Source organism: Vicia villosa, linkage group LG4 (assembly GCF_029867415.1).
Source record: "Vicia villosa cultivar HV-30 ecotype Madison, WI linkage group LG4, Vvil1.0, whole genome shotgun sequence".
Classification (NCBI taxonomy): Eukaryota; Viridiplantae; Streptophyta; class Magnoliopsida; order Fabales; family Fabaceae; genus Vicia; species Vicia villosa.
In genome coordinates this window covers 185,277,498-185,303,432 of record NC_081183.1, presented here as the reverse complement: position 1 = coordinate 185,303,432, position 25,935 = coordinate 185,277,498, and the positions used below count along the sequence as shown (strand labels likewise).

Here is a 25,935-nt window from a genome sequence, read left to right as displayed (position 1 = left end):
CGGATTTTCTCCGGGAACATGATCGGAAGTTACTTCATAGGAGAAGATCAGTGGAATTATTATGCAAATTGGAAGTCTATATATTTGACAGTCACCAGCTGCTATCATCACTCACTCATGTACTTTTCTACATTCACATTCAAATACTACATATCACATATCTTGCTTTTCTCACTTACGTCATTGCTATGGCTTCCAACAGTGCCCCCGAAACCGACGGCATCAGTAGCAACCATACTGATTTCTCCGGTCCAGCGTCGGGAGACCTTCTGGATCTTTGTTTGGTCGGTTCCCTGCTGACTAACAAACCAATCCGGTTTAATGTGCTGAAAGATAGGCTCATGTATCTCTGGCAGTCGGGTCAAGGTGTGGATATATCCAAAATGGTGGAAAACTAATTCCTGATCCAATTCTATCATGCATGGGATTTGGAGAGGGTGTACCAGGGCGGTCCTTGGTTGTTTGACAACTTTATGCTGGTTTTGCGAAGGATCAAATTCGGGGAGGAGCCCCTCAACTTGTTGATAAATGAGGTGGAAATCTGGGTTCAAGTGCACCAACTTCCGTTCGGTTTTATGAACAAGGAGATTGGTTTACTAATCGGCAACCATATTAGAAAGTTTATTGCGTACGACGAACAAAGTAGCTTTGGGTCGTGGAGAAGATACATGAGAATTAGAGTATCCATTAACATCCATGAGCCATTAAAGAAAATTAAAGAAAGGCCTGGTCTTTGAAAGGCTTGAAGGAGATAGCATACATGTTATTTTCAGGTACGAGAAACTCGGTACGTTCTGTTTTCTGTGTGGTGTTCTTGGCCACTCGGACAGAGTGGACAGCTTTTGTCACAAAAGGTTTAACTATTATCGGCTTTAAAAAAACGTCATGACAATGAACTAAATTGCTAGAAAATGTAGTGCTGGCAGGCAATGAATAAAATTGCTAGAAAATGCAATGTTAGCAGGCAATGAACAAAATTTCTAGAAAATCTAGTGCTGGCAGTCAATGAAACATTCAAATAACTACACTAAACCCGCTAGATTTGATATTACAATTTTAAATAACAATACAACAAAATTGTTACAACTGAAGCATAGTTACAAATTTACAATGATAATCTAGACAGCGTCCCAATCACAATTTGAAAACCATACGATTGAAATTGCAATCATATAGCTCCAAGACCTGAATAAAAAACTACAAACGAATGAAGCTCAAATAATACCATACTAAGCCTGATATTGAAAAGAAAACTGCATCCAAAAAATACAAAAGGGCGATGTTACATTCATTTGTTCTCTGACTTGTTAAGCATTCGATTTTTAATTTTAATTCGAATTTTGGGCGCACTAGATGTACCTTCAGATGCCCTTGGTTTGGTATCAATAGTTCTAATGTCTGGTATAGAATTATAACCTTCGGATACCCTCGGTTTGGTATCAATAGTTCTAATGTCACCTTCAGATGCTCTCGGTTTGGTATCAATAGTTCTAATGTCTGGTATAGAATTATAACCTTCGGATGCCTTCGGTTTGGTATCAATAGTTCTAATGTCTGGTATAGAATTATAACCACTGGGTTCAACAGATTTCAGCAGCTTCACTTCGTCCACTATGGGTTGCTCTTTCTTACATGACAAGTCTATGGAGGATCTTTTTGCTTCATCACTTTGCAATTTTGCCAATTCTTTTTCCCTGCGTTTTTTCTCTTTCTTTAATCGCTTTCTCTCTAAGTATTCTGGGTCATCATGCTGTCCTTTGTGACTTTCCCGTTTCCGTTTCTTATCCTTATCTCTGTGCTTTTCTTTCCTGCGAGCAGAAATTTCTTTGCCCAATGATTCTCCGTTGTGATCGAGTCTAGCAACTGAGAGTGTTTGAAGGCTGGCAAATCGTCGTGCATCAGCATCTATATTGTTATCCTGGATAATACTAGATGGTGACGGATCTTCTAGCTTAGGTTGTGAGTAAACTACACTTGAATCGGCAGTGCATTGGAGTTCTTTGACCAATTCATCACCCAAAATTTTTGCACTGCCGATGCTGGTTGTCATGCGGGAACCAAGATCATGCCAAGAATTAACTTCTTCAATATTGTGATTACCGATGCTAACAGTTTCGGCAAAATTCCTCAGAGGTGCGTCTACTGAAACTGAAACTGAACTGCTAGCTCCATGATCAATATCATTCCGACCACCTAAAGAGCGCTCAACCATTTGATTATCAGTATCAGCCCTACTGGTGGCAGAAGATTGTTTAACCTTGATTTTGATTAGCCTTTTTCTTTCATGGCTATTGGATACAGTATCTGCTTCCTTGAAAATTTCATTGGGAGCTTCAATTGGAGCTTCAGGGGGGAATCCTGTTAAGTCCTCTTTGGGTGCCTCTTGGGGCGCTTCCGCTTCCTTTAAAGCTTCAATCTGTACTTCTTTGGGAGCTTCAAAGGTTTGCGCTCCTTAGAAGCTTCAAAAACTTGGTCCTTAGAAGCTTCAAAAACTTGGTCCGTGGGAGCTTCATCAAGTGCATCCCTAAAACCCTCAGTTACGATCAAATCTTGTGTAAGATTTTGGGTGGAATTTGGCAGCTCCAAAGGTTTATTTTCGGAATCAAGGACAAATAGGTTCCTCTGATAGTTACCAGCTTCTGTAAGACTCATATGCAACGCTCTACTTTCTCTCGGAATTCCATGAAGAGTTGGGGGTCTGCAGAGAAGCAAAGATTAACTTCATAGTGGATTTTTTGTAACACAAGTACAGAAACTTACAAGTAGGAAAGTATAAATGGATACTGCCTACAAAATAGTATGTATTTAGGATTAGATTAGTTTGATTTCCTATCAAACAAAATTGTCAAATTTTTAACAGATCCCTCAAAAAACAAAAGGTTAAGAGAATATATCCCAAACTTTGGTGAGGAGTGTCACTCTATATAAACCCTCTTTAGACTCTCTTTAACCTCTAAACTCTCTTTAACCAATGTGGGACTTGGGTTTTTTCTAGTACACCCTCTTTAGGCTTGATGCGTGGATATAAGTGATGGGTGGCCCAAATGAATCGATAGGCTTTGATACCAAGTTGGTATTGTAGGGATGAGAGTTAGGTCAAACTCTAACTCTAACATGGTACCAAGAGCCTATTGATTCAAACCACCCACCATTTATATATGCGCATCAAGCCCAACAGTGTTGGGCGTAAAAGGTTGCATTAGAAAAACCAAGTCCAAAACAATTCAGATCACCCACCTTACATAGCCATGCACCAAGTCCAATAGTGTTGGGCGTGAGGAAGTGTATTTGAAAAAATCCAAGTCACACATTGATTAAAGATAAAGCCTAATAAGGGTTTATATTATATAAAGGGGCGCCTCTCACCTTAGAAGCCAGTTTTGTAGGGATAATTTAGGCCAAACTTTAATTCTATGGCTCTTCAAAAATGAATTTCGCTTGGGATACCGAAAATTACTCAAACAGCTGAAAAAATTCTCTATAATATTCGCATTCCATTGAGTTGAAATAATTACAAGAATAGAATAGACAAAAGTCATATCAGTAAATAGGTGAATAAAAAAAATATAGGCAGGATGGACTGAGGCCTAGAAAGAAAGTTTATTTCACAACAAACACTTTTCTTGAAAAAGCCACGAATGAAACAACTGGTGAGTTAAGAATCACAAATAATCAACAAGTAAGCTTTTAATTTCTACAAGCATAAAATAATAATAATAATCTCTACCTTTTTGCCAGTATTTGTAATATGCAGAACAAGTAGTGACGGAGAAAGACATTATTAAATGACATACGCCCTTCCAGTAAACTGAGCAAAGAGACAAGTGTTTGGCTTGTAATTTCATCATTTGAAATCAAACCATCTCTCATCTGGCATAGCCTCATAACATGGGTGGCCAATTTTAACTTGCCTGCTATAAAGGAATGTAAATTTAACTTGAGTCAGAAGAATGCTAAAGATATAGTGAGTATTTGACTTGTGTAAATAATTAAGGGTAACCTAAAAATGAAAGTATAGTGAACCAGGAGTGTGATTCTTGCACAAGATTTAGTGAGTATTTTACCTTACATATAATCAAGGGTAGACCAAAGATGAAAATAAAAGTATAGAGAAACAGAAGAGTGATTCTTGCACAGAATATAGTAAACATTTTCCTTACATATATCAAGGGTAAAACAAATGTTAGATGAAAGTATAAAGAAACAGAAGATTGATTGTTTCATGATATATAGAATCTACAAACATTGAAAACCCAGATAATTAAGAATCATAGGTTCAGATATAAACTCTCGTGTGCATGATAAGTTGATAACCACGTAAGTAAACTACACTGTATTTCTTACTCCATTTATTCCTTTTTTTCAATAATTGGAATTTATAAAACAAAAATTCAAGATTTAACCAATGATTTAATATTAACCAAATCTCAGACAAACTAATATTTTGAAAACAGGCCAGCTTTGGTTAGGTTTTTATAGAGGGTTTTAATTTCACCAATTTTGTACCAGTACAATTTTAGATAGATTTTTATAGATGGTTTTACTTTCACCAATTCTAAACCATTTTCTAGATTGACAAATAACATCATAGATCCTCTCTAGGGAAATGAATCACAACCTCTCAAGGAAGGCTCCTCCTCAACATATTTGGTAAATAAAAGAAGTGCTGCATCAATGCCCTTGCAGTGGAATTCGAGATCAAGGAGTGCTCTGTTTGCTTCAATACGAACTTGCCAAATTGCCTTTAGGTCTCGAAAAGGCTTTAAAAGTTCATATATGCGATCCTGTAGTGAAGCTTTGGTGTTAGATATGTTCATTACAATCTTTGAACAGCAGTATGATACTAAATAAGAAGGCACTTACAAGAGGAAAGAATCCTGAAAGTTTTATGGAAATCTGGGCCAATGTCCGGATACACCTGACAGTCAAGATTCCGTTGTAGCTTGGCATGAGACTAGCAGAAGAAATTTCCAAGGATGTCAAATTTAGTTACAGTTTAAACTGATAAATATAGCATAATTAGCAGAGAATTTATTATTTTACCTATCAAATTGTAAAAGCCGGTCAATGCGCTTGAGGAGTGATGACAATAGAAGAATACTCTGTCATTTGTTTTATCAGAAAGGAAGTTAATCGTCAAAACGAGGTTGGCTAATGTTTACAAAAGATTATGATAAAGGAAGTGAGGTCCATTTCAATGGTAAATATAAATTAATAGTTCATAAAATAAGCACTCCAAAACAAACAACATTTGCATGGTTGTTACGGGAATGGACATTTCGCATAGCTTAAAATCAATCATTTTATAAAACTTTATCAACCTCCAAGTTGCAACACTTTAAATTCAATAGTTGTTGTTTTGATTAAATATTAGATGCTTAAGGAGCTGTGATCAGGAAATCTAAAAGACGAGAGATGTAAAAGACTCGGATCACTAAATGATTCGTGCAGGTAATCTTGACAATTAGCCAGAGAAAAGTCCACGAACCTGTTGCCCAAACTCAAACTCGCCAATTGATTGGACCAGTGCAGCAAGCCAGAAGACATCTGAGTAAGGGTTGCCAGTGTTGTCATTATACTGTAGAGAATAAGAGGACAAAAATGACATGAGACATAAAGTTAATAGAATTTTTGTATAACCAAGCAAGAATCCAAAAAGTAATCTCACTGTCAAAGCCAAGCCAGCATACAGTGATTCCAAATGTGTACAACAGATGGTGATATAATCAGCAAAAGTATGTTTCCATTGTTTTGGGTAGAAGTGGCTAGCTAGGAAGTTATCAATGGTAGATGGCAGCATAAGGAGAAAAGACATTTGATGGAATCATCGCAACTAAAATAAATACATCTAAAAAGCAAGACATTGTATACAAGACATTGGTTTCATAATATACAATTAATATTACATTTTATACCAAAAGTTTTATATATAAACTCAAAAATCATAAATACAATTGCATCTAAAACTTAAACAAAAACCTTTAATAGCTGTACAACAAATTCAATAGCCTCTCTTGGACTTTTCTTGTCGGCGGCTCTAATCGTAGCTACAGCATGTGGAATGGCCTACAACAGTGAATTATTAAGCAAAAAATGAGTTCCAAAGTATAAAAGAAAATATGAAACTGGTTTATTATCTAATCACTAGCAGAACATACATAGCCCTTCAGACTTATCACAAAATTCACTTGCTTTCTCATTAATGGTGGCAAAATTAAAGTATGTTAATCAAAATTACAATATGATATCTATAAAAATGTGTGCAGAACACCAACAGCCCAACAACTAGAAGTCTCTTACAGTTTGGGTTTAGGACCTAACCCGTTCTCATAAAATCGGCTTATAAGTTATGAGCACTACATAAGCCATATCTCTAGCTGATGTGGGACTCCCACTGTGAGTCGAATAATAGGGATCTCACCAAAGTCATGTGGTACGAGAAAATATAATATTTTCTCATTTGATTATTTTTATTTTTGTTTCCTTCGTGAAAAAGAGAATGAGGTGGTCAGATTATTGGCCACTTGGTTGAAAAGGTAATCCATTTTTTTGGCAGTGAAACATCCCAAAAGCTAAAGCTGTCTAGTGACATGAAAAGAAATTGCCAAAGTGAGGCAGAATCCTCCCTGGTCCTATTTGAGGTAAGTTGCCAAAGTGATAGTAGAAACAAGTTATAAGCTATTATTGGTAAAAAAACAGGAAATTTTTTTCTCGCTTCATTGGAAAGACTTGCATTCTACATTCATAAGTTGCAACTTACACCTAGGAGTCTTTTGGAAATTGGAAGAGCTTATTTGATCTTATCTCAACATAAGCACTTACATAAATATATTTTTTTAAAACAAAGCACTTATATTAATATTAATATTTGGATACACCATGGTATTGTGTGTTAGCTTATTCTCTGACTATACAATTCTAACACAGTCCTTTAGGTCAAAAGAATGTGTCCCATATACCATTTGCATAAAATGCAAGTATATTAAAAAATAAAAAACAACATAAAAACTCATATGAGACAGTCCTTAAAAAATAAAGATAATATTCAAATAGTGCAATTACAAACATATTTCAACCACATTACACAAGGTATAACTTCATACACATCCTACCTCCTTGCATTACCTCAAGAACAAAATACTCGGCAAAATCGTGAAAATCATTTGGCCTGGCAGAAGTATACAACAAAAGAAATAGTCAACTAATGTTCTCAGTTAAACGAGAGAAATTGAATCGTAATTACAGCAGTCTTACTTTGGGAGTCCAATGTCAGAATCAAATCTTCGACTCTTGTAAAATTTCACCAAATGGAGTAGACCAGAAAAATCAGTTTCCTGCTAGACAAATAGATGAGGTTAAAATAAGCCATGATGGAAAAAAAAACTATCAACACTTCTTATCAAGTTAAAACACTAATTTACATGAGTGGTAGGAATAACAAGTTTAACAGGAATTCAATGAGGTCAAAATAAGCTGAGATGGAAAAAAACATTTCTTATCAAGTTAAAACACTAATTTATATTTGTGGTAGGAATAACAAGTTTAACAAGAATTTGATTCATATTTCAAGTAATCATATCCATGAACTATATACTGATACTCATGTCATGAAACAGTTGGTCAAAAATTAGGCACAAGTGTTACCGATGAACTTGACTAACTGAAAAGTAAAATGAAATTCAGAGTTCTACATTCTAGACAATCATTTAAATAAATTTGAAATATGAGATGAATGGTTTTTTATTAGGTATTATGAAAGCTTTGCAAGTTATCAGTAGTCAACAATTATACTAAAACCACATCTGACAACACTTCATGAAACCATGATGCAATTAGTATCCTAGCATTTGAATACCTCAGATGCTGAATTCGCCAATGCAAACGCTGCTTTGATTCTTACTCTCCAGAAAGCCTTCAAGTTATAAGGAAAACACCAGGTTTTAGTTTAGAATTTAGCAGCAATTATTGAAACACCATACACAACATAACATATCATACCTTGGAGTCGGTAAGAAAACTGTTCAGGGCATTTACAACAGAAAATGATAGCTGGGGTGATGCCTCAAGGGCAGCAATTGCTTGTGCCTGAGCAATAACATCTTTGTCCTTCTCTAATTGGTTTATCTAAAACAACATACCAGCTCACTAGAATCAATAAATATCATCAGCTATAAAGATCTAATCCAATTACAAAGATACAAATAGTAATACCAACAAAAAGAACGGGCAAGATTAATATCTAAGCTAAAAAAAACTGACTAAAACACTGCATCATTGTATTTTTATGCAGTTGCCCAAAAACACAGCATAGGTTTTAACCAAACAGACCAAAATAGTTCTTCAAAATTGATCATCCTCCTTGCAATAATTAACCAAACAGAACACTATAGTGGCCGCTAAAGGGTAAATAGTGGGGACGGAGCGGTTCCCGGACCAGGGCAGTTTCTTTCTGTCCTGCTATCATTTTCCCCTTTGAAAAACCAAAATTACCCCTTAAATTAAAAATGTTTGTGTTGTTAAATATTCGGTATAGCGCCGGTATACTAGTATTGCGTATCGGAATTTTGACTATCCAATATGAAAGTCAATATTGCATTTCGACTCCGCTATGCTCAAAATAGAGGCGATTTTATAAAATGTGAAGAGGTGGAGTGGGTGTGAGTAATATTATGCCTCCATCACCTTCACTTTGTTCGATCATTCTTCATTTTATTGTTCTTCCTTCATCTTTTATGACTTAAAAGAACTACTAATTATAGAAGAACTAATAGTTATTAGTTAGTTTTAAGTTTGAACTATTTAACTTTTAATGTATATGGTATATACATAGTCTAGATACATCAATTATTTAATAAATCTAAAAAGTGAAATTTGCTTATAATATGAGATGGAGGGAGTACTACATTATTTAGTTGTTTGAACTTAGTCAATTTTTAATTATTAATTACTTTGAAGTTTGAACTACATAACGTTTGAACTTGAAGTTTGACCTACCTAACTTTCTACATATCAATGAACTTTTATTTGATGAGTGTAAAACTACTTTCCTCTGTTAGTGCACTACTTTTAATTTCAACTTTTATTTGTGTAACATTTATTATTATTATTATTATTATTATTATTATTATTATTATATATATATATATATATATATATATATATATATATATATATTTAATGTCAATTTATGTAACTTTTATTTATGTGTAGCATTTTTTATTTTATATATAATTATTTAATGTCAGTCAATTTATTAATATCCGTTTATGTAACTTTTATTTGTGTGTAGCATTTTTTATTTTACATATAATAAGTTATTTTAACCGCTTTGAGGCTTCCGCTATTTGCCCACTACACTATCCGATATTTTTCATATCGGTTTTTTGGTGATCCGCTAATTTACGCGATCTGCTATTAACACTACTGATTTTAAGGATAACTTTGGGTTTTTTAATCAAACTTGATTTGACTCTCCTCCCTAACCTAATTCCACCGGCGTTTCTGCACTTCAGTTGTTCCAAAAAAATCACAAGTCTCTCCCTCACCTCTCTCTGCGCTTTGTTCTTCCCTCTGCACTTCATATGTTAATAATTATTAATTCCGTAATTTGTCCCAAAAAAGGTCAAATAGCTGTCATCCCGCTATACGCTATCCCATTTTTGGAGTCGGCTGCTCCACACCGCGATCCGGTATTGACTATGAACCTCAATATCAAATCAAATATAGACACTAAAAGTAGTGAAAACAAGATTTAGGACTTCGTTGTATTTATAAGAAAGCAAAGATATATATGGCAAGCAAGGTTAGGTAAAATGGGTTTTCAAATAAACAAAAGAACAGAACAAAAATATATATAATTAAACATATAGTTCCTCTGGTAGTCCAGTAAAAACACAATGCCACAATGACCCCAAAAAATAAACTGGTTGGGCCAATATTGGTAAACCATAATTTCATCCTTACCCACATCTGAACTGGTTGATTAAAATGAACCTCAGTAAGGTACTCCATGTCAGGATCTGCTCTGATCCATAATAAAGGGGACTCGGTACTGTTAAATGAAAGAGAAAAATGTAAGAAATTCAATGATTGCTACCAAATGATGACATAAATAGGAAACTGACAAACCTGGAGCGTATATCCATTGAAGGCATGTCACCGTTGTCATCAGAGCCTTCATGTTTTAAACCTTTTTTTGATTTTTGAAACCGTCTAGCAGCAAGCCTTGAGTGGCATTGAATTTCCAAAAGCTGCCATGCTTCTCCAGCCATTGGTAGAATAGGATGGTCATACATACCATCAAGTTCATACACTCTGATACTCATCATACCAGGCCATCCAGAATCTGCATCTCGATTTTCAGTATCTGGATTAATATCAAGAACAGCTGTACTCGAAGTCTGCAATGCTGTGCATCCTCTCAACACAGCCAGTTCAACCACATTCTTTCGTTTATTATAGGAAAACCCCATCCTTAGCAACCACAATAAGGAAAACATCAGAACTTGAACATAGATCAAAGAATGAAACAAAAGAGTAACAAGTAACTCCTTATTTCACACCTTAAATTAGGACATCCACGAGAACCGACCCAACAGGGGAAGAAATCTTTAAGAAAAGGACGTTCTAAATTTTCAACCTTGTTAGCAAAATGTCGAAACTGCAAATTAACAAAAGACGTTCACATCATATGGACAAAATCAAAACCCATTAGGATGCATGCTTATCCAAATACTGCATGAAGAAGATTTTGCAAGGAGTCAACCAAGGACAGCTATATGTATCAAATCTAAATACTTTCTCCGTTCTTTTTAATTGTCACTCTTTTGAAAATTTTATGTTTCTTTATGATTGTTGTTTTTAAAGTTCAAAGTAGTGATTATTTATTATAGAGAGAAAAGAGTAAGTTAAAATAATGAATAGTTAAGGGTATTATAGGTTGTGTCAAAAAAAAAAGGGTATTATAGGTAAAAGTAAAGTTATTGTTTGAAAAGTACTAACAATTATTAACTTTCTTGGTATGTGTAAAAAGTCAAACAACTACAATTAAAAAGAACGAAGGGAGTACATAAAAATGATATACAGCTCTATATCAACAAGATAATTTAAATTTTAAAGAAACTAAGTGCAGGTGACAAGTTACGGAATTTACAGGAGAAGAAACCAATTACCTCCTTAGTACTACTAAGTGTTTTCACTTAGCGTACTTTATCTTGAGCCCGAGTAACTATAGTTTGCAAAATCTACACAAAATAAACAGAAATGAGAATAATAATCACCAAATTCTTCATTCAAGCGCATAACTTCTAAAAGGAGGGAGAAAACTTGCATATAATCAAAATCAAAACTAACAAGAAACACAGTGAAGGGATAATGTCACATTAGGAATAATAGGAAAAGGTGTGAAATACAAAAAATCACTAATAATGTCTCAATGTGTACTACCACCTACGCTAATTGATCTCCATATTTCCGAATATATGCCCAAAAACAAGCTCACTAGACTCCAGAACTATGCTTTGATATCTGCATGATGTACCAGACAGCAATAGTTCGTGCTTAAAATTGTTTTGCTTAAGGTGAAACAAGAACCCACTAACTTAACATCATATCATTTACCTTTTCTCTAATTTTCAGTGGACAAGCACAATTAAGGTTTTCAAAAAAATGTCATTGAATCAGTGTAGAGAGACTGCAGGCTTTTAAGGTCTAATCACAATGATAAGAGTTACTGTACATTATGCAAATATATGACAATCCATAACAAAATACATGTACATATGAGTGTGTAATAAAATGAGAAATATTGAAACATAAATAGAATTAGGAAAAAAAGATATAAACCTAAACCATTTACATTAGTACGGTTATATATTCTATGCTAGACTTGGGTGGTTTGAGCATGTAGAGAGAAGACAGGTAGATTATGTGGTAAGGAGAGTAGATCAGATGGAGAGAAGTCAAACAACTAGAGGAAGAGAAAGACCTAGAAAAACTATAAGAGAAGTTATTAAGAAAGATCTCGAGTTTACCAATTTGGATAGAAGCGTGGTTCTGAATAGAACATTATGGCGAAAGTTGATCCATGTAGCCGACCCCCACTTAGTGGGACAAAGCTTGGTTGTTGTTTATATATTCTATAATAGTCTAATCAAAAGTACATGAGCTGTGAGGCTTCTGAATACAGATAGAAGCGAAACCATTCTTGGCATTACATTGTATAATTTGTTCCACAATGGATAAATAAAATTGGAGAGGGGCTTAGTTTTAGTTAAAAATTGGGAACCACTCATTCAATCTTATGGAAAAATCACACTGATTTTAAGGAACATCAAAATTCTCAAGTTAGGATTTAGGGTATGGTGGTGTTTAAAGAAGCTGAGTTTATGGGAGGCCACGCCACATACAACCAATTATTCATTTACAAAGATGACATTCATGGGGGCATTAGGAACTTATGACTGGAAAGGCATGCCTCTAGGCTTGAAGAAAACGGTTGAGCCACCTACCAACAAGCCATGAAAATGATCTTTCATGACGTCATTGATAAATCCATAGAAATCTACATCAAAAATTAGTTAAAAACTAGGAACCACCAACTCAATCTTATGGAAGAAAAAAATCAATGATTTAATATAAAACCTCATCTAATTTAATATATAATTAAATGACAACATTACTATATATCAGTGTAGCCTATAAACATTAAATGCAATAGTTTCTATAAATATGATTTCAGCACTTGGATTAAACCTTTCCAAATAAGAGTAAATTCCGTGATAATTTATTTATCATCAAATTTTCAGAGCAGAATTAGTCAGAAGGCTTATCAAACATAGCACAAATTGGAAAGGGGTGTATAGACATAAAGAGAACGTCCTGTAAAACAAATAACAAGCAGAAAAAAACAAGAAAATTGACACTATACCCAATAGAAAACAAATATAAACCATGACCGTACAACAAAAGGACAAATCAAAACATGTTCAGGTATACTAAATAGCTAGAAGGACAAAGAACAACAGTGTAAATGTCAAGAACTCTTACTCTACGGAAAGATTCAGGACCCATTTGCTTTTCCAGCATCTGAACAACTGCCACCTGAACAAAGTAAGGCTCGAGAAGAAGGGAGATATAGGAAGGAGTAATTCAATACTAAACATAAGTAAATGCATCAGTATAGAAAAGGAAAAGAACATACAGACTTCCATGCTCTTATTTTTCCGTACAACCCAATGCACTGTGTTCCATATAAATCCTTACAAGAAGCTGAACAGCTCAAAACTGTTGTTCCACCATTATCAACTTTGCAAACAGAACAATTAGCCTGCAGATTGATTCATGACAATATAAAATGTAATTAGCATAATAACTTCCTCACACTTCAAACTCAGAAGAAAATGATTTTCAGCTTCCACCTAAAATGACATTAACCGGCCAAGTTTAACTTGGCAAACAAAGAGCATAACACATTAAATAAAAAATGAAATTCAACAGGCATATGCAACAAGTAGGAAAACTAGCATTGGAAATTAATCAATAAGCAGTTGTAGCAAATTAATGAATCAAAAAAACAGAGCAGAGAAGATAAAAGCCAAGTCTGCTTGATATTTAATTTAAGATGTCAAGTCAGCACCTTCAAAATCAAAAGGCAACCAGGCGCAAGAATATTTATAAGTCCTCATACATGACAACTCTGAGAGTAGCTCGGTAGTAGCAATGGAAGCATGCCACATTTTCACACAGGCATAAAGTGCACGCTACCATAATTTGTAACAGCCTAATGCTAGATGAGCTAAACTTCACATATATCATATTAACCCAAAAATAGAAACAAACCTTATATCTCTGGTACCGTGCCTCATTATTACCCAAATGCTTCTTAATAAAAAAATCTGCCAGGAAACCAGCGAGCCCTTCCAAGAGCCACTCTATAACATGCAAATAAACATTCACCGACCATGTTAGAGGAAACACGATTTCTGCACAACATGCAAAGAATCGGATTAAAACAACAAATTAAGCAGTACAGAAATATCTCATGCCAAGTGTTAAGAAGTGTGGTTAGGCCTAACTCAACCCTACAAAACCGGCTTTAAAACCAACTTGTAAGGTGAGGATTGCCCCCACTTATAAGGACATGTTCAAGCCATATATTGTCCGATGTGGGACTCTTAACGCACCCCCTCACGCCCAGGACTAGACAACTGGAGCGTGGAAATAAATGGATATTAGGGAAATGAATATTAGGGAAATGCTTGAGTTACTTCAAGTAAGTGACGATTTTTTCTTTCTGCGACACCATTTTGTTGAGGTGTGTCAACACATGTAAATTCTTGGAGTATTCCATGTTCATTGGAAAAATTTGACAAGACATGATTTGTATATTCTGTGCCATTAACAGAGCGAAGTCTCTTAATGCTTCGTCCAAACTGGGTGTGCACCATATGATAAAATTTAATAAACAGTTGTGGGACTTCAGATTTGTCCTTCATCAAAAAAAATCCAAGTGACTCTAGTACAATCATCAATAAACGTATTAAACCATCGTGCACCAGTAACATTAGAATTGGGTGCGGGTCCCCAAACATCAGAGTGAATAAGATTAAAAGGTTCAGTACTTTTATTGCAACTAGGAAGAAAAGAAACCCGATGATGTTTAGCAAACTGACATAATACAGTTAAATGATTCGACTGCATGATATAAAAATAAAGTTGGAAACATGGACTTAATTAACGAAAATGGGGGGTGTCCAAGACGTTTGTGGAGAAGCCAAATTTGTGCGGCAGATTGGGAAGACTCAGACTTTAAGCAACAGGACAACACCTTCGGACCATCAGTTTTTCCAGAGATGTAGTACAACCCTTCCTTTTCCTCACATGCCCAAATCACCCGATCCGTTGGAAGATCCTGAAAGACACCATAAGAGGAAAAAAGAGTTACTTTACAGTTATGATCACGGGCAAGTTTATGAGCAGATATAAGATTGTGAGAGAGTTTTGGAACATGCAGCACATTTTTCAATTCAAGAAATGGCTGCAATTGAACATTGCTAGAACCCTCAATGCGAGCAAATGAACCATTAGCAATTGTAATACATCTATCGCTTGTAGAGGGAGTATAAGAAGAGAATAGTGTGGAGTCGGGTGTCATATGGTCAGTGGCACCAGAATCAAGAAGCCAAGCATCTTTGGGAATAGTACAATAAATGCTAAAAGAACGAGAGCATAAACCCTTACCAGTCATTACTAGAGAACAAGATCCAGAGGGCTTACTGAGAGATTCGAGTAGGGACTTCAACCGATTCAAATCATCCGTACTGATAAGAGAGTCATTTTCCACTGTTTTGGAGTTTCCTGTGTCGGGAGACATTGTGGCAGCATGGGCCTGGCTTTGACGTATACCTTTGAAGCCTCCAGAGCGGTTGAGAACTTGATTTTTCCCATGTAACTTGAAGCACCGGTCCTTTGTATGACCTGTCCTTTTGCAAGGGTCGCAATAACGATCATCTCTACTGGTCTTGCTGGCTGGTTGCTTTCCTGCTATGTTGGCAACAAGGGCAGTACCTTCAGAAGGTTTGTTACCAAGCATGACGTCACGACGACTTTCTTCTCCCCGCACAATGGAGAAAACCTCAGCAAGTGGAGGAAGACGATCCTTGCCTAAAATCTGCACTCTAATGGGGTCATAATCAGAATTCAATCCAGCCAAGAACTCAAAGATTTGATCGGTTTCAATACAAGTATTCAAAGCAATCGTGTCATTGGCGGTTTCCATCTTGAGAGTTTGGTATTGATCCAACTCAATCCAATAACCTTTCATAGTGGCAAAATACTCAGAGACAGTCATGGTTCCTTGTTTAGTATTGAAGATCTTGTTCTTTAGATCAAAGCGGGCAGAGAGGTCCTGTTTCTTAGAGTATGTTTGCATCAGATTCTCCCAAATATCTCGTGCAGTAGGAAGAAACATATACTGACTACTAATTTCTGGAATCATACTATTCCACATCCATGACATGATGAGTGAGTCTTCATTGTCCCAAAGAGTGAAGCCGGGATCGGTGGCAGGGAGTGGGTCACCTTCAATGTGGTTCAATTTTCCCCGACCTTTCAAATTTGCACGCATGAACTGGGCCCAACTGAAATAATTCTTCCCATTGAGTCGATGACTTTGGTGCAGAGTTGGTAGCGAGTTAGCCGTCATGAGGTTTGATGATTCAACAAGAGGTGGTGGGGGTGGTGGAGGATTTTGGACACCACCATTATCATTCTCTACCTCCATCTCAATAAGTCAGATTGTTGTAAGTTGGAAAAAAAAGACAGCAACAGTATCGCACAAACAATCCAAAGAGAACTCAAAAAATAAAGATTCGGAAATCAGAGAATAGAACTCTAAAACAAATCGAGAGAAGGCCAATCAACAATTTGTAATAAAGGAGGGTGGCGAAAAAAAGGTCGTAGGGAGGCGTGTGGACCACAAGCGTTGGGACGGAAAGAAAAGGGTGGCGGCAAGTGGCGGCGCGTGGGGCAGCGGACGGTGGTGAGATTTTAAAGGGTGGGTCAGAATGTTGTGGTGAGTTTGATGGTGTGGGTGGTGAGGTGGGTGGAGCAACGTAGAGGGGTGGATAAGATAATTTCTAGAAAGGGGAAAGAGAAGAAAAAAACGTTGCAATGAAGGCAACAGGGAAAAAAAAAAGAAAAAAAATATTAGGGCTGCAATGAAGGCAGCAGTTAACCTGCTCTTGATACCATGTTAAGAAGTGTGGTTAGGCCTAACTCAACCCTACAAAACCGGCTTTAAAACCGGCTTGTAAGGTGAGGATTGCCCCCACTTATAAGGACATGTTCAGGCCATATATTGTCCGATGTGGGACTCTTAACACCAAGTTACCATCATTTGGTGACTCAGGAGTGATATACACACCAAACCACTGTCTTGCAAGGGCATTAGCAAGTTTTACTCTTGTATCAATAGTCTGCCACAACAAACACTAAATTTGTTATTTGCTTAGCATTTAGTTGACAAAGCAGCAAAATCATAGGCAAAAACCACATTGAAAAAAAACTGGTTTATTATCCACTAGGGAAAATTTTGATTGAAGAGTAGAAATGTAAAGAATTTAAACAATGAACTGACCTGATCAATAACCTTCTCATCATACAGAATTTGAGAACTAAATACACTCATAGAGGCTCCTAAACTCAATGATGAAATTGCCATCTCAGGCTCTACAAAAACTTGCTTGTACGAGTCAAATGGGAAGTCTACAGAAAGATAATCCTTATAGCAGCTGCTCGCCAATAAAAGTCCAAATATCCAATCATTAGACAATCTTAAGATAACTATGTCAAGCAATTAAAACTGCTATCACATGTCAAACCTGAAGGCATTAGATGTTCCAGTAAGCTGCTTGAAAATTGCACAAAACCTAAATGTACTCTTCAAAATTAAGAGCTAAATAATAATACAAGCCAAATCCCATGTGCAGTAACCTTGGCTACATATATCCTTAACCCTACAGATGCATGCGGTGAGCATGGATCGAACATGCGACCTTCAGATCTTCAATCTGACGCTCTCCCAACTAAGCTATCACCGCAAATTAAGCACCACCAGCCAGAAACTAAGACCCGGCCCGTGGCATTGCAGAGTTGTACCAACTAGCTACAAATTGACTGAGCTAAGTTGACATCAATATATGGCAGAGTGAGAGTAACCCCACAAATCATGCACCAGCCTCATATTGAAACTCATGCCATAGCATGTCAGAGTTGAATCAAAATTACATGAGTCATAAGTACATATAAGAGTATTTTAAGGATGAGTCTCATTATCCCAAACAAAAAAGAAAAGGGAGGGGGAAGTCTGCATCCAATACAAGGAGGGAAAGAAGCAAAGTCAAAAGAAAGTATCCTCCATGCTCAAACCTCAAATCTTTTACAGGGTAATCCATAACATCTAGTAAAAACATAAAAATGAAAAGGAGATAGCATTCCAAATTGTACGACATTCCTCCTTCTGATCTTGAGCATGAACTATAAATAAATAGGTTGGAAAATTACAATATTCAATATCCAGCATTCACTATACAAAACAGAGTCAAAGCATCACATTTGTTCTGCTAGACATCTCAAGCTTCAATAATAGACAGGAAAAAAAAAAGTGATCATTAATCGCCATAGGAAGTAAACATCGCCATCTTATTAAAAACGATTACTCGCATGTTTTCAGATTCAAATTTCAGGACATTTGATATCATTCATTTCTACCTGGTATAACAAGCTTCCAGTACTGACAGCCACGAGATTGTGTGCTACGGTGAACTCCAAGTCATAGCTGAACATGAACAACACAAGAAAAAATGCTTCAAGCTCACGCATGACATAGTAAATACTGTTATTATTATGAAATGTGAGCATGCACACACAAAAACGTGAGAAGTACCAGCATTGCTGTAAATTGTCATCTATACAAGGGACCAACACCTTGCCCTCCTCATCTGATTATCAGTATGAAGAACATTATCTCTGAAGTGGATTCCTGTCTCTGCCTTTTCTATGCTATAGTCAATCCGAACTGATCTCACATTCTGCACTCAACACCAACCTACATGAGAAAACACAAATAGTAAACCTCACCACAACAACTCATTTCTCACATATAACCACCATATTTTCTAAAATGGTTTCACACTATCCCCCCAACTTAAAAATAATATCCAATTTCTTTCCAATAAGTGAGATATTTTCTGAAATGGTTTCACACTATCCCCCAACTTAAAAATAATAGCCAATTTCTTTCCAATAAGTAGGTGCTTAGCAACTATATGCATATCAAAAAGCAAAAAGGGTGAAATGTCAATACAACATCCATCATGAGGTGTCTGTTATCCTATGCTTTGTAGCACCGACACCTTGGGAAAAAGTGTGTTTTGTGTCGGTGTTAGTGTCTGAAACCGAGACTGACGCTTGTGATTACATTTAATTTATTCATTTTTTCAAATAATTATATGTGTCGGTCCGGTGTCCGTGCTTCATACTAAGTAAAATCCATGTAACAATGCGATAAGACGTGTAAAATCAAAGCACGGGATAATGCTAGAAAATATAGATGTAACTCGGACTTGGGTTCATACTGAAATTACTCTAGGAGCAGCAAAGAGTCTATTTACTTCAGAAAATTATTTAAACATTACAAGTATATACATATTAGAGAAGAATTCAGGTTATGTCTAATAACTTTAGGTAATCCAAATTTGAGAATATGTACATATATATAATTATAAAATTCAATTGCATAGGCTTCACAAGTTGGTTGAAACAAAATTATCAGAAACAGCTCATCATCCAAATCATCCATCATAAGACAGCAACTATAACCTGCTTAGGTTCGGCGGCGGAGTTATGAAACCCATTTTCCGCAACAGGCTGCTGCTCTTGCTGCTGCTGCTCAGCTTCACTCTTCAAAGGTTTACAGCAATTAATGAGTAAATTGGGAACAAGCTCTTTCTCCAAAGAAGATAAATACACAGACACAGCAGCATCAGCAGCGGAGCTAGGATCAGAAACCGAACTCCATCTCTTTTCATTCTCCAACTGCTGATACTGATGAGGGTAATACTCAAACGCAGTTGGTTCACCGTCAACCCATACACTCTCAATCCCTAAATTCTCCGCATGTAACCCAACGATCCCAATCTCCGGTACCGCAATTTCCAATTCAGTGTAGCTGCAAGATAAACAAAATTATACTAATTAATTAATTGATTGATTAATTAACATTTTAATTATGTGATTTTGAATCTAACTCGAACAGATTCTGATTACCGAGAAAACCTAATACGGAACTATAGTACAGAGAATATGCAAACATTCAATTCAATTCAAGTGGTGCATGTAGAGGAGTGAAATGGAATTGCGAGAAATGGAAACGAACCCGTAGACTAAGCGTTTGTCCAGGTCGATAGAGAGACATAGCTTTTGATGATGAACTACGGCTCCGGAGTTTTCGTTTAGTTTTATATTAAAAATTGTTTCAAAATCAATTTATTTTGAAATTTTATTTTTAAAAAAACTATATATATATATATATATATATATATATATATATTTTAAGAGCTCGTTTGCCCCGACTTTTTTAAGTCTTAAAAGTTACTTTAAAGTTAAAAATAAAAATAAGAGCTTTTAAAATTAAGTTAAAGTTGTTTGGTTATGATTATTTTTTAAATTTTAGAGTTATTTTAAATTTTATTTTTTTCATTACATATATATATATATATATATATATATATATATATATATATATATATATATATATATATATATATATATATATATATATATATATATATATATATATATATATATATACTGATTAATTGTTGTATTAACATCTATAATATAGTGTATAGTTTAATAATATTATTATTGAAAATCATTATACAATAAAATAAGATATAATATAAAAAACGAATAAAAAGTTGGACAAAACTAGTATCTACAAAAATGATGATATAAACAGAAGAAGAAGAAAATAAAATAAAACATAACTCTAGATGTTATGAACTGTAGAAAAAATTGAAAAATTGTCGTTTACTGCACTAGCGCAATTTTTTTAAAGAAAATACTTTCGTTGGAATTCGAACCGCGGCCACATGTTTTAAGTTCTGAAAAAGTTTGTTTCAACATTTTTTTACAAACTCCTTTTATTTAATTTTTTGCCTTGAAAAAAAACTACTTTTTTTCAATAAGAGCTTTATAAAAAATGTGTTTGGCCCTCCATCTCCTTATAAGGAGAAGAAAAATAGATAAAAAGTTGGGCTAAACACTACCTAAAAACCCCAAACCCCATGAAAAGTCTTCAAAACAAATTTGAATTAAATTGAGAAGATAGACAAAAAGGGAAAACAACCTGAAACTAACGCAAGACAAGGCTTGATTTCCCAAGCAAAACCTGAAATTAAACACATCAAAACAATTCAAAACTAAAAATACATATGAATTATCGTTAGCCAACAACTAAATTGAACAAAAAAGAATTATCAATAATTGATAGATACCAATTTGGCGTAGAGGTTGATGTGTCAGATCGTGGCCATTTAAGTGAAATTGGAGTGATAGGAATGGAAGAAGCTTTGAGAGGAAGAAATTGAAACAAAAGAAGAAAAAATTAATATGTTGTGTTGGTTTAAACTGGTTTGTAATTTCAAAAAAAATTTCTAAAAAAAATAATTTTTTCAAAAACTTTTTTATTTTCAGATTTTTTTTGTTTTCAAGGAACAAAATATTTTGTAAAAAAAAAATTATTTTTTAATTTTTAATTTCCGAATTTTTTTATTTTATTTATTATTTTTCAGAAAAAATTTTTTGCTTTCAATTTTTTTTATGAAAACTAATTTATAGTATAATTAAATCAGTTTATAAAAGAAAATTGGTTTTGAACCGATTTTAAACTGAATTTGAATTGTTTAAATTAAATGGTTCAATTCACTAACCATTTAAGTGGTTCAATTTGTTTATGGTTCAATGCAATTTCAGTTCAAGCATATAATTCAGTTAACCATATTTTTAAACACCTCTAGACTTACGAGGCTTCGCCATGGGTTTGTTAGGAATCTAGAAGTTCTAGGTGGAAGAGAATCGAGGCACGTTGGGTTCTGAATTTCACTATATGTATGTGTTTGAGAGAGATAGAGTGAGGCGTTATTTAAAGAGAAGGTTGCCCTTAGGGGCGTGTTTGGGTGATGAAAAAGATGTGTCTCTAAACCCTTGCCAACTTGGCCAAAGAGCTTTTTGGTCTCATGAAATGAAAATGCTATGCAAATTTTGGCAAAATTTAATGAGCATTTCTTAGCCCACCCCATGTGTTTTTAAATTAAACCCTTTGCAATTCCAAAAATGCCCCTCTAAAACCAGAAGTATACTTCCGGTGCGCATCTTTTTTGGAAAATTAAGACTTAAAACCGGAACTATATTTCAAGTTTAGAACCGGAACTATATTTCCGGTTTCCAGTAGCAGAAAAACCAGAAAAGAGAATCATGTATGCTAATTCATATTTTTCTCGTTGTTTCGCATCAGAAATTATTAGTTGTACAAACGATAGACATCACAAATGTAACAAAGGATATATATATATATATATATATATATATATAATGTAATCAAAGAGGATACAATATAAAATCAAAATGTAATCAAAGTATATAGATGATTCAATACAAATCCAAAATACAAATGCTGCATAATAAACTACTAACTATGTCTGATGATGAGTCGGCCAGTCACCCTCGAGGCGTCTCTTCGCTGCCTCTGGTAATATAGAGCCTCATGAGCCTCCGCCATGATGGCATCCAGAACACCTCTAACGGGGGATCCATCAGGAAACAACACTCTGTCAATACCATCTCGCGCTAGCTCCATGATACGACGACATCTAGGCAACACGTCATGGGCATGATCTCTCCTAGCATGCTCCTCCTCTAAGATCTCCTGATGAGCTGGCCTAGGTGGGTCTCCTGGAGCAGCCTGTACCATGTACAGATGAGACACTCTGAAGAACCATAACATGTAACCGTACTCGTAACTCCAGTCTTTTGGTGCTACGGTACTCCTGGCCTCATCAGGAACATGATGCTGCTCAAAATCATCAAATAGAGCATCCATATCACTCTGTCTCACGGTCAAAGGAGCATATACTGCAGGATCCCGGGGAATGGTCTGGGTAAACCCGAACTGATGCATCGCCCGCTCAGGCATATAGGCGGCCGTCTTGCACATCCCGCAAGCCAACCAACCCGTAAACAGGCATACATCGTCAAACGGTATCCTCTCACGGTGGTGGGCGTATGCATCAAAGTGTATGTCCTCATGCACCAACCGATCGAGGTACACCAGGAACAGCTCTGGAGCCTGGTTCCCTCTGAGGGGGGCGTAAGTACAGGCACGCGGCATATCCTTAGTATATCCCTCAGCAAGAGACCAACCCGAGATGCGGGGGAAATGCGTAAGGATCCATCCCTGAAATAACAAAATTAAATAGTTAGTTCTTGAGATAACAATAATTAACAAAAACCCACAAAGATATAGAATTATACCGTTAGAAGTGACATGCTGCCCATCATCTGCTTCGTGGTCCATTTGGTGCCTTCATCCAACTTGGTATACAAATAAACCAAGCAAGCAGCCCCCCAGTTCCACTGGTGGATCGCCTCAACATCAGAAAAGAACCGTAGGTACATAATGTCAGTATATGTGGCGCTAGTATCAACAAAAATCTGAGTACCAACCAAATACAGAAGGTACGCTCTCATGGCACACCTCCTGTGAATGATAACCTGCACCTCATCACCAGCTGCCTCCTGTGCACGCGCTAGCTCAGTGGTGAACACCCTAGCCAAGTAGCTATACCTGACATGACACCCCATGGTTTTGTCGATCTCCTCCAGGGCACTCTCAGGTGTAACACGCAGCTGCTCAACCAATAGATCCAAGGCCTCCTCCTTGCTGATCCTATCATGACTCAAGAAAGTGTCTCTGATAGGAATATGCAGGAGGCACGACACGTCGTCGAGGGTGATCGTCATCTCACCATCTGGTAGATGAAACGACGAGGTCTCGTGGTGCCACCTCTCAACAAAGGCATTGATCATGTCCCAGTTGACCACGTTGTATCCACACATGGCCAAGTCTCTCAATCCTGTACTGCGTAACAGCTCATCGAACCATGGCTCACTAGGTGGTATAAGTCTGTTGATCTTCCGCCCATGGTTAATGACCTTGAGCGTATCGCGCTCCTGCATCATAAAATTCATGTCAAAATTCACAATAAAATTATTGGTTAATAGCCTTATACCCCCCTGCCATATGAGCGAAATTTGAATTACCCCCCCTCAAGAAAAAAACGTTGGATTCCCCCCCCCCCCCACAAAAGAAAGATTCCATTTCCCTCTCCCCCCTGCATACCCCCTGCCATATATTTTTTTTTACGAATTTTTTTTAATTTTTTTTTTTATGAATATACGGGACTTTTTAAATCGGTTATTAGACCGACTTAATAAATTGGAGACTTTTTAAGTCGGGTTATTAGACCGACCTAATAAATATTTAGACTTTTTAAGTCAGTTATTAGACCGACCTAATAAGTATGTGACTTTTTAAATCATTTATTAGACCGACCTAATAAGTATGAGACTTTTTAAGTCGGGTTATTAGACCGACCTAATAAATATTTAGACTTTTTAAGTTGGTTATTAGACCGACCTAATAAGCATGTAATTTTTTAAATCAATTATTAGACCGACCTAATAAGTATGAAACTTTTTAAGTCGGGTTATTAGACCGACCTAATAAATATTTAGACTTTTTAAGTCAGTTATTAGACCGACCTAATAAGTATGTGACTTTTTAAATCAGTTATTAGACCGACCTAATAAGTATTTAAATTAGTTATTAGACCGACCTAATAAGTATGAGACTTTTTAAATCAGTTAATCAACCGATGTAAAAAAAAAATTAAAAGAAAAACATGTGGCGCTGACTGTGCAAGATTCCATTGCACAGTCAGCAGGGGGGAATCCCAAGTTTTTTTCTTAAGGGGGGGGGGGGGGTAACTCAAAAATCGCTTATATGTCAGGGGGGATAATGCTATTAACTCTAAAATTATCAATAAAAAATTTGAATATAAATCAAAATGCATTTTTATACCTGTCCGTCCCATATGTATCTGGCAACATGGTCGGGGTAGAGAGGCAGTACTGATAAATCAGACGGTCCTCCTCCAAAACTCTGAGGGGCCGCTGCTGTTGCTGGTGGTGCAACATCTGAAGGTGGTGTAGCATTTGGAGGTGGTGCCTGGGGCTGTGGTGACTGCTGTGCCTGGGGGTTTGGCATCGTCCGAGGACCGGACGTCTCTCCAGCCCCATATGTACTCGGTGGAGTGGTGCGTCTACGAGAGGACGGGGGTGGAGATGTTTAGGCTGGAGACTCCCGCCTGGTACGGGAGGATGATGGAGTCGGTGTAGAAGCATGGGGCATAGACTGATGTGCAGGAGATGCCTCAGGCTGATCGGCAGTATGAGTAGGCTGAGCCTGATCAGCAGTAGAAGGAGGAGGCTGAGCCTGATCAGTAGCATGAGAAGGCTGAGCATCATCAGCAGTAGGACGAGGTCGGGGCCGTCTATAAGGAGCTGGGTTTGCTTGATTCCTTTCTCTCTGCAGAGATGCATGCTGTGAAACTCTGTCGTGCCTCAATCGAGATGGATCGTCAGACATTGTTCCTGTAAAATTACCAAAAAATGTGAACCTTTACCAGTGTTGAAACGCACTTCCGGTTTTGTTCTTAACAAAAATCGGAAATTTATTTCCGATTATTTCTGCGAAAACAGAACCGCGTCAGTGACGCGAAAATCCTCCATAATGTGGTAAAAATTTGGCATTGATCATGAAATAAACTACTCAAACACATTCCTAATGACTCTTAATGTTGATAACAAGCTACAAAACTCCCAATTTCTAACCTAAAACACACTTTTGAATAGATTTTACATAAACTATAAAAAGCTAAAAATTAACTTACTTTGATTGATTTTGGGTGTTTTTCTTGCTTGATTGTTGTTGGATGCTTTATTAATTGATGCTTGATGATTTGTGACAATTTTTAAACTGTGTAAGGGGAGGGGAAGGGACAACGCACGTATATGTTTAACCATATACCGTAAGTATACTTTCGGTTTGAAACCGGAAATATACTTCCGGTTTACACCACGTCTTTTATGTGTAATAGGGTGCGAACTGGAAGTATACTTTCGGTTTTTTGCGGCATTTAGGGAATTTCACGTGGTGCCTAAGAAAGTTAAGGAGTGAGCTAAGAAATTGCCAATTTAATTTTCCTAACCACACAAATATGCTGGTTTTACTTTTAATTTCTTAATAAAAAT

General features: G+C 36.2%; 1 non-coding gene and 1 pseudogene across 1 annotated transcript; both read right to left on the bottom strand.

Moving 5' to 3' along the window:
* Nucleotides 1-139: 139 nt before the first annotated feature.
* On the bottom strand, nt 140-24,889 carry LOC131598514 (transcription initiation factor TFIID subunit 2-like; annotated as a pseudogene).
* Nucleotides 17,528-17,600, bottom strand: TRNAF-GAA (transfer RNA phenylalanine (anticodon GAA)). Its single transcript has one exon. It is a non-coding gene; the product is annotated as a tRNA-Phe (tRNA).
* Nucleotides 24,890-25,935: the final 1,046 nt, after the last annotated feature.